At 39.4% G+C, this 14,273-nt stretch overlaps 1 protein-coding gene across 1 annotated transcript in view; it reads left to right on the top strand.

The window, feature by feature from the left end:
* ZFAND4 (zinc finger AN1-type containing 4) overlaps positions 1–14,273 on the top strand; it is a 71,876-nt gene that overhangs the window by 28,018 nt on the left and 29,585 nt on the right. The window lies entirely within an intron of this gene.

Raw genomic sequence — 14,273 nt, 5'->3', positions numbered from 1 at the left:
ATTTCATGCATTGTCCCCTACCCTCTCTGCCCCAGGTATGTAATTCTGAAATTGTCCTTCAATATGGTTGATATTTACTATTTTAAAACTGAAAGTTATTTACGGAGTAGGGTTTTTTCATACAAAAGATTTATTTCTGTCACTTGATGAAACGCTAGGGTGCCTGCTAGATTACGGAGTCTTGTTTTAACAGTGTTTAATCGTGTAGACTTGAAGTAGAAAGGGTTGACCCTAAAGTTGCTACCTTTTTCAAAATTTAACTGTGCTGCTTAAAGGTGGATGTCTCTACTTCCGTAGTCTTGTTTTCCTACTCTATAAATTGGGAAGGAGTTACTACTCATAAAAACAGAAGGAAACAACCTAAAGGTACCTAGCTGGGCAATAGGGAATTGGACAAGGTAACCAAGGGGTTCATGCATTCTGTCTTCCTCTGATTCTTTATCACCTTTCACTTTAAGTCACTAAACATTTACTGAACTTTTGTAGCCAGTCTCTACACTAGGCACTGGGTTACAAAGGTGATTGTCCCTCCCTTCATGGAGCATGTAATTTGCTACAAATAATTTCCATGATACAATGTTGGCAGTTGTTATAAAAAGTTGTCAGCATCTCTGGAAAACCGGATGAGAGGGCCTTCATTTTGCCTGAAAGATAGACAGTTAAAAGTCAAGTTCTGAGTAGAAGTGACCTTAAAAGAGGAGTAGGTGTTTGCCAAGCGGGCACAGGAGAAAAAGGTATTACAGGTATAAATTAAATCCCACAATATAAAAACCTAGTAGCCAAACCTTTCATAGAAAAAATAACCTGTAGTCTGGGGAACAGTTTTTGTGGGTCAGTAGTCTAGGCAGTTTATCTGGGTGCTCTGCTCAGAGTCCCACAGAGCTGTAGTCAAGCTGTTGGCAAAGGTGAGCTGTTATCTGGAGGCTTGACTGCGGAAGAGAACGTACTTTCAAGCTCATTCACACTGCTGGCATAATTCATTTCCTGGCTGTTATGTTACTGCGTTTTTGCTGCTTTTGTCTAGAGGGTGCCCTCAGCTCCCTTTTGAGTAACTCAGAATCAACTGATTTGGGGCCTAAATTATATCTGAAAATCCCATTGCTCTTGCCATGTTCTGTTGGCCAGAAGCAAGTCCTAAGTCATGCCCACACTCAGGGATAGGAGAGTCTCCAGAGTGTGAGCACCAGGGATCACAAATCACAAAGATTTCGTCAGGATTCTGCGCAACCCAGAGTGTTATGTGGAAGAAAGATTTGACTGATTCTTCGTGGCCACAGAGAGCAGACTGTGACAAATTGGTGCTAACTGTTGACTCTAACATGTCAGGGTCTGGTTAGCACTACAAACAACCATGGCATAAACATAATGGGCCAGAAATAGAGAAGAGGAAGCACTGAGGGTTACAGCCTTAATCCTGTGTCTTTTACGTGGACTGTGTGCTAACTTACTGTTTCAGTTTTCTTCCTTAGAACATCCTGTTTTGGCTTTCCTTACCTAAGGAGAAAATCTAAGCTCCTCAGCTTAGCATGTAATACCCTTTACAAACTGTCATCATCATCATTTTTTAGATACCTTATTATACCATGTTTTTGCACATCTTTGTCTGTTTGCTTGAAATGTCATTTCCTCCTTTTACTCCAGTTTTCTCCAGTCAGCCTCAATTTGTATTTAAGACATATCCCAAATGTTGCTGTGGATTTCTTTTAAAATTGTTACTATTCTTCTCAAAATAATTTTTTTATTTTTCTCTTCCTTTCTATTCACCTACCTGAACTGGACAAGGGATAGAGTGGATGAGAAAGGGAGTAGAAAACTTTTTCTGGTCATACCTTGAAAGACATTTATCTTGCCTATTCTAGGAGAAGCTTTCTACTCTACAACAGAGGGCAGCAAACTGTCTCTGTAAAGGGCCAGATAGTAACTATTTTAGGTTTTTCAAGTCAAGAGATAAAATCAAGGATACTATGTAGGTACTTACATAGCAAAAGAGAAAAATTTCCACAAATTTTTTACTGACAAAATTCAAAATATAGGACTAGAGTACTTTGTGTGTGTGTGTGTGTTCGAGTCAGGTCTTCTAATGAGAAGAATGGAGTTCTTTTTTGTGGGAATTACATTCTACTTAATTGAGGTTGAAAGTTAGTGTTGCCTATCCAGTTTGCAGAATCAATTGCAAAAGTTCACTTGCTGATATTGATCTGTAATGAGATTTTTTTTTCTAGCATAAACATCTTTAATGCAACAGCAGGTAACACTGTTCTATTTTAAAATGTCCTTCCTGTATGTACTCCACTGTGGGGGAATTTATATATATATATATAATTAAAGTATTATTGATACACACTCTTATGAATGTTTCACATGAAAAACAATGTGGATACTACATACACCCATATTATCAAGTCCCTGCCATACCCCATTGCAGTTACTATCCATCAGTGTAGTAAGATGCCACAGATTCACTTTTTACCTTCTCTTGCTACACTGTTTTCCCGGTAACCCCCTTCTCCATCCCTCCACACCCACCCTCCCCTACCTCTCCCCTTTGGTAACGACTAGTCCCTTCTTACAGTATCTGAGTCTGCTGCTATTTTATTCCTTCAGGTTTGCTTCACTGTTATACTCCACAAATGAGGGAAATCATTTGGCACTTGTCTTTCTCCACCTGGCTTATTTCACTGAGCATAATATCCTCCATCTCCATCCATGTTGTTGCAAATGGTAGGATTTGTTTTCTTCATATGGCTGAATAATACTCCATTGTGTATATGTATAATCTCTTCTTTAACCATTCATCTACTTATGTCTTTTTGAGTCTGAGAAGTTGTATTCTTTGGGTAAATTCCAAGGAGTGGGATTCCCGAGTCAAATGGTATTTCTATTTTTAGTTTTTTGAGAAACCTCCGTATTGCTTTCCACAGTGGTTTAACTAGCTTACATTCCCACCAGCAGTGTAGGAGGTTTCCCCTTTCTCCACATCCTTGCCAACATTTGTTGTTCTTAGTCTTTTCTATCCTGGCCATCTTTACTGGTATGAGGTGATATCTCATTGCGGTTTTAATTTGCATTTCCCTGATGATTAGTGATGTGGAGCATCTTTTCATGTCTCTGTTGGCCATCTGAATTTCTTCTTTGGAGAATTGTCTCCTCATATCCTCTGCCCATTTTTTAATTGGGTTATTTGCTTTATGGGTGTTGAGGCATGTAAGTTCTTTATATATTTTGGATGTTAACAACTTGTTGGAAATGTCATTGACAAATATATTCTCCCATACTGTAGGATGCCTTTTTGTTCTGTTGGTGATGTCCTTTGCCGTGCAGAAACTTTTTAGTTTCATGTATTCCCATGTGTTCATTTTTGCTTTTGTTTCACTTGCTCGAGGAGATGTGTTCAGGAAGAAATTGCTCATCCTTATATTCAGGAGAGTTTTGCCTATGTTACCTTCTAAGAGTTTTATGGTTTCATGACTTACATTCAGGTCTTTGATCAATTTCAAGTTTACTTTTATGTGGGAGGTTAGACAATAAACCATTATCATTCTCTTGCATATAGCTGTCCAATATTGCCAACACCAGTTTTTGAAGAGGCCATCATTTTCCCATTGTATGTCCATGGCTCCTTTATCGTATATTAATTGACCATATATGGATGGGTTTATATCAGGGCTCTCTAGTCTGTTCAATTGGTCTATGGATCTGTTCTTGTGCCAGTACCAAATTGTCTTGATAACTGTGGCTTTGTAATAGAGCTTGAAGTTGGGAAGCAAGGTCCCCCCTGCTTTATTCTTCCTTCTCAGAATTGCTTTGGCTATTCGGGGTCTTTTGTGGTTCCATATGAATTTTAGAACAATTTACTCTAGTTCATTGAAGAATGCTGTTGGTATTTTAATAGGAATTGCATTTAATTTTTTATTGCTTTAATCTTTAATTTGCTTTGATTGACAGTATTAATTCTTCCTGTAAATGAGCATGGGATGTGTTTCCATTTGTTGATATCTTCTTTAATTTCTCTCATAAGTGTCTTGTAGTTTTCAGAGTATAGGTTTTTCAGTTCCTTGATTAGGTTTATTCCAAGGTATTTTATTCTTTTTGATGCAACTGTGAATGGAATTGTTTTACTGATTTCTCTCTCTGCTAGTTCATCATTAGTGTACAGGAATGCAGCAGATTTCTGTGTATTAATTTTGTATCCTGCAACATTGCTGAATTTAGATATTAGATCTAGGTGTTTTGGAGTGGATTTTTTAGGGATTTTTAGGTACAATATCATGTCATCTGCAAACAGGAACAGTTTAACTTCTTCCCTACCAATCTGGATGCCTTTTATTTCTTTGTGTTGTCTGATTGCCGTGGCTAGGACCTCCAATACTATGTTGAATAGAAGTGGGGAGAGTGGGCATCCCTGTCTTACTTCTGATCTTAAAGGAAAAGCTTTCAGCTTCTTGCTGTTAAGTATAATGTCAGCTGTGGTTTTGTCATATGGCCTTTATTATGTTGAGGTACTTGCCCTCTATACCCATTTTGTTGAGAGTTTTTGTCATGAATGGATGTTGAATTTTGTCGAATGCTTTTTCAGCATATATGGAGATGATCATATGGTTCTGTTCTTTTTGTTGATGTGGTGGATGATGCTGATGGATTTTCGAATGCTGTACCATCCTTGCAACATTGAGATGAATCCCACTCAGTCATGGTGTATGATCAGCTGGATGTATTTTTTAATTCGGTTTGCTAATATTTTGTTGAATATTTTTGCATTTATGTTCATCAGGGATATTAGTCTGTAATTTTCTTTTTTGGTGGGGTCTTTGCCTGATTTTGGTATTAGAGTGATGCTGGCCTCATAAAATGAGTTTGGAAGTATTCCCCCTTCTTCCGCTCTTTGGAAAACTTTAAGGAGGATGGGTATTACATCTTCACTAAATGTTCGATAAAATTCAGTGGTGAAGCCATCTGGTCCACGGATTTTGTTCTTAGGTAGTTTTTTTATTACAAATTCAATTTTGTTGCTGGTAATTGGTGTGTTCAGATTTTCTGTTTCCTCCTGGGTCAGCCTTGAAGAGTTGTATTTTTCTAGATTGGAAGTTTGTATTTTTCTAGAAAGTTGTCCATTTCCTCTAGGTTATCGAGTTTGTTGGTATATAGTTTTTCATAGTATTCTCTAAGAATTCTTCATATTTCTGTGGTGTCCGTAGTGATTTTTCCTTTCTCATTTCTGATTCTGTTTATGTGTATGGACTCTCTTTTTTTCTTCATAAGTCTCGCTAGGGGTTTATCTATTTTGTTTTTTTCTTGAGGAACCAGCTCTTGCATTCATTGATTCTTTCTATTGTTTTATTCTTCTCGATTTGATTTACTTATGATCTAATCTTTATCATGTCCCTCCTTCTTCTGACTTTGGGCCTCATTTGTTATTCTTTTTCTTGTTTTGTTAATTGTGAGTTTACACTGCTTATGTAGGATTGTTCTTCTTTCCTGAGGTAGGCCTGTATTGCAATATACTTTCCTATTAGCACAGTCTTCGCTGTGTCCCACAGATTTTGCATTGTTGAATTATTGTCGTCATTTGTCTCCATATATTGCTTGATCTCTGTTTTTATTTGGTCACTGATCCATTGGTTATTTAGGAGCATGTCGTGAAGTCTCCAAGTGTTTGTGTAATTTTTCTTCTTCTTTGCATAATTTATTTCTAGTTTCATACCTTTGTGGTCTGAGAAATGGTTGGTACAATTTCACTCTTTTAAATTTACTGAGGCTCTTTTTCTGGCCTAGTATGTGATCTATTCTTAAAAATGTTCCATGTGTACTTGAGTGGAATGTGTATTCTGCTGCTTTTGGGTGTAGAGTTCTATACATGTCTGTTAGGTCCATCTGTTCTATTGTGTTGTTCAGTGCCTCTGTCTCCTTACTTATTTTCTGTCTGGTTGATCTGTCCTTCAGAGTGAGTGGAGTGTTGAAGTCTCCTAGAATGAATGCATTGCATTATATATCCTCTTTTAGGTCCCATATGTCAGTGCTCCTGTGTTGGGTGCATAGACATTTATAATGCTGATATCTTATTGTTGGATTGACCCCTTAATCATTATGTAATGTCCTTCTTTGTCTCTTGTGACTTCCTTTGTTTTAAAGGCAATTTTGTCTGCTGCAAGTACTGCAACACCTGCTCTTTTCTCCCTCTTAGTTGCATGAAATATCTTTTTCCATCCCTTCACTTTTAGTCTGTATATGTCTTTGGGTTTAAAGTGAGTCTCTTGTAGGCAGCATATAGATACATCTTGTTTTTTTATCCATTCAGTGACTCTATGTCTTTTGATTGGTGCATTCAGTCCATTTACATTTAGGGTGATTATCGATAGGCATGTACTTATTGCCATTGCAGGCTTTAGATTCGTGGTTACCAAAAGTTCAAGGTTAACTTCCTTACTATCTAAGAGTCTAACTTAACTCCCTTAATATGCTATTACAAACACAATCTAAAGGTTCTTTTCTTCTCTTCCTTTTTCTTCCTCCTCTGTTCTTTATATATTAGGTATCATATTCTGTACTCTTTATCTATCCCTTGATTGACTTTGGGGATAGTTTATTTAATTTCACATTTGCATAGAAATTAACTGTTCTACTTTCTTTAGTGTGGTTTTATTACCTCTGGTGACAGCTATTATACCTTAGGAACACTTCCATCTATAGCAACCCTCCAAAATAGACTGTAGAGATGGTTTGTGGGAGGTAAATTCCCTCAGCTTTTCCTTATCTGGAAATTGTTTAATCTCTCCTTCAAATTTAAATGATAATCTTGCCAGATAGAGTATTCTTGGTTCAAGGCTCTTCTACTTCATTGTATTAAGTATTTCATGCCACTGCCTTCTGGCCTGTAAGGTATCTGCTGAGAAGTCTGATGTTAGCCTGATGGACTTCCGTTTGTATGTGATCTTATTTCTCTCTGTGGCTGCTTTTTCTTTTCATTATAAATGACTAATATTTTATTGTGGAAAAAACATGTAAATGAAATCTACCTTCTTAAATTTTTTTTGTATCATTAATCTACAATTACATTAAGAACATTATGTTTACTAGGTTGCCCCCTTCACCAAGTCCCCCTCCACATACACCTTTACAGTCACTGTCCATCAACATAGTAAGACGCTATAAAATCACTACTTGTCTTCTCTGTGTTGCACAGCCCTCCCTCAGCCCCCCCACACACTATACATGCTAATCGTAATGCCCCTTTCTATTTCCCCGCCCTTATCCCTCCCTTCCACACATCCTCCCCAGTCCCTTTCCCTTTGGTAACTGTTAGTCCATTCTAGGGTTCTGTGATTCTGCTGCTGTGAGTTCCTTCAGTTTTCCTTTCTTTTTATATTCCACATATGAGTAAAATCATTTGGTACTTGTCTTTCTCTGCCTGGCTTATTTCACTGAGCATAATACACTCTAGCTCCATCCATGTTGATGTAAATGGTAGGATCTATTTTTTTCTTATGGCTGAATAATATTCCATTGTGTATATGTACTACATCTTCTTTATCCATTCATCTACTGATGGGCATTTAGGTTGCTTCCATATCTTGGCTATTGTAAATAGTGCTGCAATAAACATAGTGGTGCATCTGTCTTTTTCAAACTGGAGTGCTGTATTCTTGGGGTAAATTCCTAGAAGTGGAATTCCTGGGTCAAATGGTATTTCTATTTTGAGCTTTTTGAGGAACCTCCATACTACTTTCCACAATGGTTGAACTAATTTACATTCCCACCAGCAGTGTAGGAGGGTTCCCCTTTCTCCACAACCTCGCCAACATTTATTGTTGTTTGTCTCTTCGATGATGGTGATCCTTCCTGGTGTGAGGTGATATCTCATTGTGGTTTTAATTTGCATTACTCTGATGACAAGCGATGTGGAGCATCTTTTCATGTGTCTGTTGGCCATCTGAATTTCTTCTTAGGAGTACTGTCTATTTAGCTCCTCTGCCCATTTTTTAATTGGATTATTTGCTTTTTGTTTGTTGAGCTCTGTGAGCTTTTTATATATTTTGGATGTCAACCCTTTATCAGATCTGTCATTTATGAATATATTCTCCCATACTGTAGGATAAGTTTTTGTTCTATTGATGGTGTCCTTTGCTGTACAGAAGCTTTTTAGCTTGATATAGTCCCAATTGTTCATTTTTGCTTTTATTTCCCTGGCCCGGGGAGATATGTTCATGAAGAACTCACTCATATTTATGTCAATCAGATTTTTGCCTATGTTTTTCTCTAAGAGTTACATTTAGGTCTTTGATCCATTTCAAATTATTTTTGTATATGGGGTTAGACAGTGATCCGGTTTCATTCTCTTACGTGTAGCTGTCCAGTTTTGCCAGCACTGTCTGTTGAAGAGACTGTCATTTCCCCATTGTATGTCCATGGCTCCTGTATCGTATATTAATTGGCCATATGTGTTTGGGTTAATGTTTGGAGTCTCTATTCTGTTCCACTGGTCTGTACCTCTGTTCTTGTGCCAATACCAAATTGTCTTGATTACTGTGGCTTTGTAGTAGAGCTTTAAGTTGGGGAGCGAGATCCCCCCCACTTTATTCTTCCTTCTCAAGATTGCTTTGGCTGTTCGGGGTCTTTGGTGGTTCCATATGAATTTTTGAACTATTTGTTCCAGTTCATTGAAGAATGCTGTTGGTAATTTGATAGGGATTGCATCGAATCTGTATATTGCCTTGGGCAGGATGGCCATTTTTATGATATTAATTCTTCCTAGCCACGAGCATGGGTGTTTCCATCTGTTAGTGTCCCCTTTAATTTCTCTTAAGAGTGACTTGTAGTTTTCAGAGTATAAGTCTTTCACTTCTTTGGTTAGGTTTATTCCTAGGTATTTTATTCTTTTTGATGCAATTGTGAATGGAGTTGTTTTCCTGATTTCTCTTTCTATTGGTTCATTGTTAGTGTATAGGAAAGCCACAGATTTCTGTGTGTTAATTTGGTATACTGCAACTTTGCTATATTCTGATATTAGTTCTAGTAGTTTTGGAGTGGAGTCTTTAGGGTTTTTTATGTACAGTATCATGTTATCTGCAAATAGTGACACTTTAACTTCTTCTTTACCAATCTGGACTCCTTGTATATCTTTGTTTTGTCAAATTGCTGTGGCTAGGACCTCCAGTACTATGTTGAATAACAGTGGGGAGAGTGGGCATACCTGTCTTTTTCCTGATCTCAGAGGAAAAGCTTTCAGCCTCTCGCTGTTCAGTATGATGTTACCTGTGGGTTTATCATATATGGCCTTTATTATGTTGAGGTACTTGCCCTCTATACCCATTTTGTTGAGACTTTTTATCATGAATGGATGTTGAGTTTTGCCGAATGCTTTTTCAGCATCTATGGAGATGATCATATGGTTTTTGTCCTTTTTTTGTTGATGTGGTGGATGATGTTGATGGATTTTCGAATGTTGTACCTTCCTTTGATTCCTGGGATGAATCTCACTTGGTCATGGTGTATGATCCTCTTGATGTATTTTTGAATTCAGTTTGCTAATATTTTGTTGAGTATTTTTGCACCTAGTTCATCCAGGGGTATTGGTCTATTGTTTTCTTTTTTGGTGGGGTCTTTCCCTGGTTTTGTTATTAGGGTGATGTTGGTTTCATAGAATGAGTTTGGGAGTATTCCCTCCTCTTCTATTTTTTGGAAAACTTTAAGGAGAATGGGTATTATGTCTTCTCTGTATGTCTGATAAAATTCTGAGGTAAATCCACCTGGCCCGGGTTTTTTTCTTGGGTAGTTTTTTGATTACCGCTTCAATTTCGTTGCCGGTAATTAGTCTGTTTGTATTTCTGGGTCAGTCTTGGGAGGTTGTATTTTTCTAGGAAGTTGTCCCTTTCTCCTAGGTTTTCCAGCTTCTTAGCATATAGGTTTTCATAGTATTCTCTAATGATTCTTTGTGTTTCTGTGCAGTCTGTTGTGATTTTTCCTTTCTCGATTCTGATTCTGTTGATGTGTGTTGATTATCTTTTTCTCTTAATAAGTCTGACTAGAGGCTTATCTACTTTGTTTATTTTCTCGAAGAACCAGCTCTTGGTTTCATTGATTTTTTTCTATTGTTTTTTTCTTCTCAATTTTATTTATTTCTTCTCTGATCTTTATTATGTCCATCTGTCTGCTGAACTTAGGCCTCATTTGTTCTTCTTTTTCCTATTTCGATGATTATGACGTTAAACTATTCGTTTGGGATTGTTCTTCCTTCTTTATATATGCCTGGATTGCTATATACTTTCCTCTTAAGACTGCTTTTGCTGCATCCCACAGAAGTAGGGGCTTTGTGTTGTTGTTGTCGTTTGTTTCCATCTATTGCTGGATCTCCATTTTAATTTGGTCCTTGATCCATTGATTATTTAGGAGCATGTTGTTAAGCCTCCATGTGTTTGTGAGCCTTTTTGCTTTCTTTGTACAATTTATTTCTAGTTTTATACCTTTGTGGTCTGAAAAGTTGGTTGGTAGGATTTCAGTCCTTTGGAATTTACTGAGGCTCTTTTTGTGGCCTCGTATGTGGTCTATTCTGAAGAATGTTCCATGTGCACTTGAGAAGAATATGTATCCTGTTGCTTTTGGATGTAGAGTTCTATAGATGTCTGGTAGGTCCATCTGTTCTAGTGTGTTGTTCAGTGCCTGTGTGTCCTTACTTATTTTCTGTCTGGTGCATCTGTCCTTTGGAGTGAGTGGTGTGTTGAAGTCTCCCAAAATGAATGCATTGCATTCTATTTCCTCCTTTAATTCTGTTAGTATTTGTTTCACATATATTGATGCTCCTGTATTGGATACATATATGTTTATAATGGTTATATCCTCTTGTTGGACTGAGCTCTTTATCATTATGTAATGTCCTTCTTTATCTCTTGTTACTTTCTTTGTTTTGAAGTCTATTTAGTCTGATACTAGTATTGCAGCTCCTGCTTTTTTCTCCCTGTTGTTTGCATGAAATATCTTTTTCCATCCCTTGACTTTTAATCTGTACATGTCTTTGGCTTTTAGGTGAGTCTCTTTTAAGCAGCATGTAGATGGGTCTTGCTTTTTTATCCATTCTATTACTCTGTGTCTTTTGATTGGTGCATTCAGTCCATTTACATTTAGGGTGATTATTGAAAGATACATACTTATTGCCATTGCAGGCTTTAGATTCATGGTTACCAAAGGTTCAAGGTCAGCTTCTTTACTACCTTACTGTCTGACTTAGCTCGCTTATTGAGCTGTTATAAACACAGTCTGATGATTATTTCTTTCCCTTCTTTTTCCTCCTCCTCCATTCTTCATATGTTGGGTCTTTTGTTCTGTGCTCTTTTTAGGAGTGCTCCCATCTAGAGCAGTCCCACTAAGATACCCTGTAGAGGTGGTTTGTGGGAGGCAAATTTCCTCAACTTTTGCTTGTCTGGGAATTGTTTAATCCCTCCTTCATATTTAAGTGATAATTGTGCTGGATACAGTATCCTTGGTTCCAGGCCCTTCTGTTTCATTGCATTAAATATATCATGCCATTCTCTTCTGGCCTGTAAGGTTTCTGTTGTGAAGTCTGATGATAGCCTGATGGGTTTTCCTTTGAAGGTGACCTTTTTTCTCTCTCTGGCTGCCTTTAATACTCTGTCCTTGTCCTTGATCTTTGCCATTTTAATTATTATGTGTCTTGTTGTTGTCCTCTTTGGGTTCCTTCTGTTGGGAGTTCTGTGTGCTTCCGTGGTCTGAGCAACTATTTCCTTCCCCAGTTTGGTGAAGTTCTCAGCAATTATTTCTTCAAAGACACTTTCTATTCCTTTTCCTCTCTTTTCTTCTTCTGATACCCCTATAATGCAGATTTTTTCCTTTTGGATTGGTCACACAGTTCTCTTAATATTGTTTCATTCCTGGAGATCCTTTTATCTCTGTCTGCATCAGCTTCTATGCATTCCTGTTTTTATGGATTCTATTCCATCAGTGGCCTCGTGCATCTTATCCATTCTGCTTATAAATCCTTCCAGAGATTGTTTCATTTCTGTAATCTCCCTCCGGGCATCATCCCTTAGCTCTTGTATATTTGTCTGCAGCTCTGTCAGCATGTTCATGCTTTTTATTTTGAATTCTTTTTCAGGGAGACTGGTTAGATCTGTCTCTGCTGACCTCCTCTCAAGTGTTGTCTAAACTATTTTGGACTGGGCTAAATTTTTTGCCTTTTCATGGTAATTGCGGTGGCTGTAAGCAGGTTGCAGGTGTGTCAGCTGGGAAAAGAATGTCATTTCCTGCTTGCTGGATGCCTTGCCCTTCTCCACTGCCTATGTCAGTTACCCGCACTCCTGGAGCAGCCACCAGGTTAATCCCCTAAGCTGCTGTTGGCTGGGTCTCCGTCAGAGCAGTGCCAAGCCCTGCAGGGAGTGGCATCATGCCAGGTGAGCTCGTCCGCAATAGTAGCACCCCTGCCAGGCAGCTGTGTGCCAGCAGCAGCCTTTGCGTCTGGCCTGGGTAGCTGGGCGTCGTGCTGGGATTCTGGTTGGCTGCTGGGTGCGCGGCTGCTCCTTCTGGCACTGCTGCAGGTGCGTGCGGGCCTCTCCCACGCGGACCTCTCCCGGTCTCCTCTGGCATCACTGCCGCCGGCACACATAGGCCTCTCCCGGGCTGTTCATTCACCACCATGGCGAGCTTGCATGAGCTGCTCCCAGTCCCCTCTGGCACCGCCGGTACATGCGGGCCATTCCCAGTCCCGTGTGGCGCCACTGCCCCCAGCGCGCGCTGCCACTCTCCCACTACTGGGCCAGTGTGTCGGGGTCTGTGCCAGTTGGGGGAATGACTGGCAGGCTGCTTAGTGCTGTGAGGGGCTTCAGAGCTTCACTTTCACCCAGGGGTTTAGGGTCCCTAAAGTTCCCCGGGATTCCCAGCAGCTGGCTAAGTGTGCCGGGACGACTTCGTCCAGCTGTGGGGTCCCTGTCTCTTTAAGACTTACAAAAAACACTTGCTTTTCTTTTGTCTCAGGGGCACCGGTTGCGGGGACCTCCCCACAGGTTTTGCTTTTCCGTTTCTCTAATATTCAGCACCTCATGCACCTTGTGTCTGCGTTCCAGGTCCGGATTTCTAGAGCTGCTTGTTTAGCAGTCCTGGGCTTTCACTCCCTCCCCGTTCCGACTCCTTTCTTCCTGCCAGGTCTGGGGTGGGGGAGCATTCAGGTCCCGCCTGGCCACAGCTTGTATCTTACCCCCTTTGTGTGATGTTGAGTTCTCGCAGATGTACATGTATCCTGACTGTTGTACTGCATCCACTGGTGTCTCTTTTAGAAATAGTTGTATTTATTGTATTTTCATAAATATATATGTTTTTGGGAGGAGATTTCCACTGAACTGCTCACACCACCCTCTTTCCATGATCCTCTCTCTGTGGCTGCTTTTAATAGTCTGTCCTTATCCTTGATCTTTGCCATTTTAATTGCTATATGTCTTGGTGTTGTCTTCCTTGGGTCCCTTGAGTTGGGAGATCTGTATACCTCCATGGCCTGAGAGACTATCTCCTTCCCCAGGTTGGGGAAGTTTTCAACAATTACCTCCTCAAAGACACTTTCTATCCCTTTTTATATCTCTTCTTCTTCTAGTACCCCTATAATGTGAATATTGTTCAGTTTCAAATGACCGCACAGTTCTCTTAATATTCTTTCATTCTTAGAGATCCTTTTTTCTCTGTGTGCCTCAGCTTGTTTGTATTCTTCTTCTCTAATTTCTATTTCATTTATCGTCTCCTGCACGGTATCTAATCTGCTTTTATTACCCTCAATTGTGCTCTTTAACGATTGGATCTCTGACCAGAATTCATTCCTGAGTTCTTGAATATATTCTGTTCCTCCTTGAGCATGTTAATGATTTTTATTTTGAACTCCCTTTCCGGAAAATTCATGAATTCAATTTCATTTGAATCTTTCTCAGGTGTTGTATGCATAATTTTACTTTGAACCAAGTTTCTTTGGCATTTCATATTTGTATATTGCACCCTCTAGTGCCCAGAAACTCTTCTCTCTGGAGCTTCTCAGCCCCTGAAGCAATGTTGGGGTTTGCAGGGGTGCAGTATTAGTGCCTGGGGGGAGGAAAGAGCTGTTTCCTGCTTCCCGGCTGCTATGCCTGCTCCACTGCCAGAACCAGTGAGCCGAGCACACAGATATAAGCCTCTATGCTTTTCATTTGTAGTTACTGTAGATGTGGCTACCCTCTGGCTGGCCTAATGCTGGGGTAGGGTTTGCCGATTTGTGAGCCATTGGGGCTGGCCAGGAGAAAGGCGCAGTAGGC

Source organism: Manis pentadactyla, chromosome 8 (assembly GCF_030020395.1).
Source record: "Manis pentadactyla isolate mManPen7 chromosome 8, mManPen7.hap1, whole genome shotgun sequence".
Classification (NCBI taxonomy): Eukaryota; Metazoa; Chordata; class Mammalia; order Pholidota; family Manidae; genus Manis; species Manis pentadactyla.
This window is presented reverse-complemented; position numbering and strand designations above follow the sequence as displayed.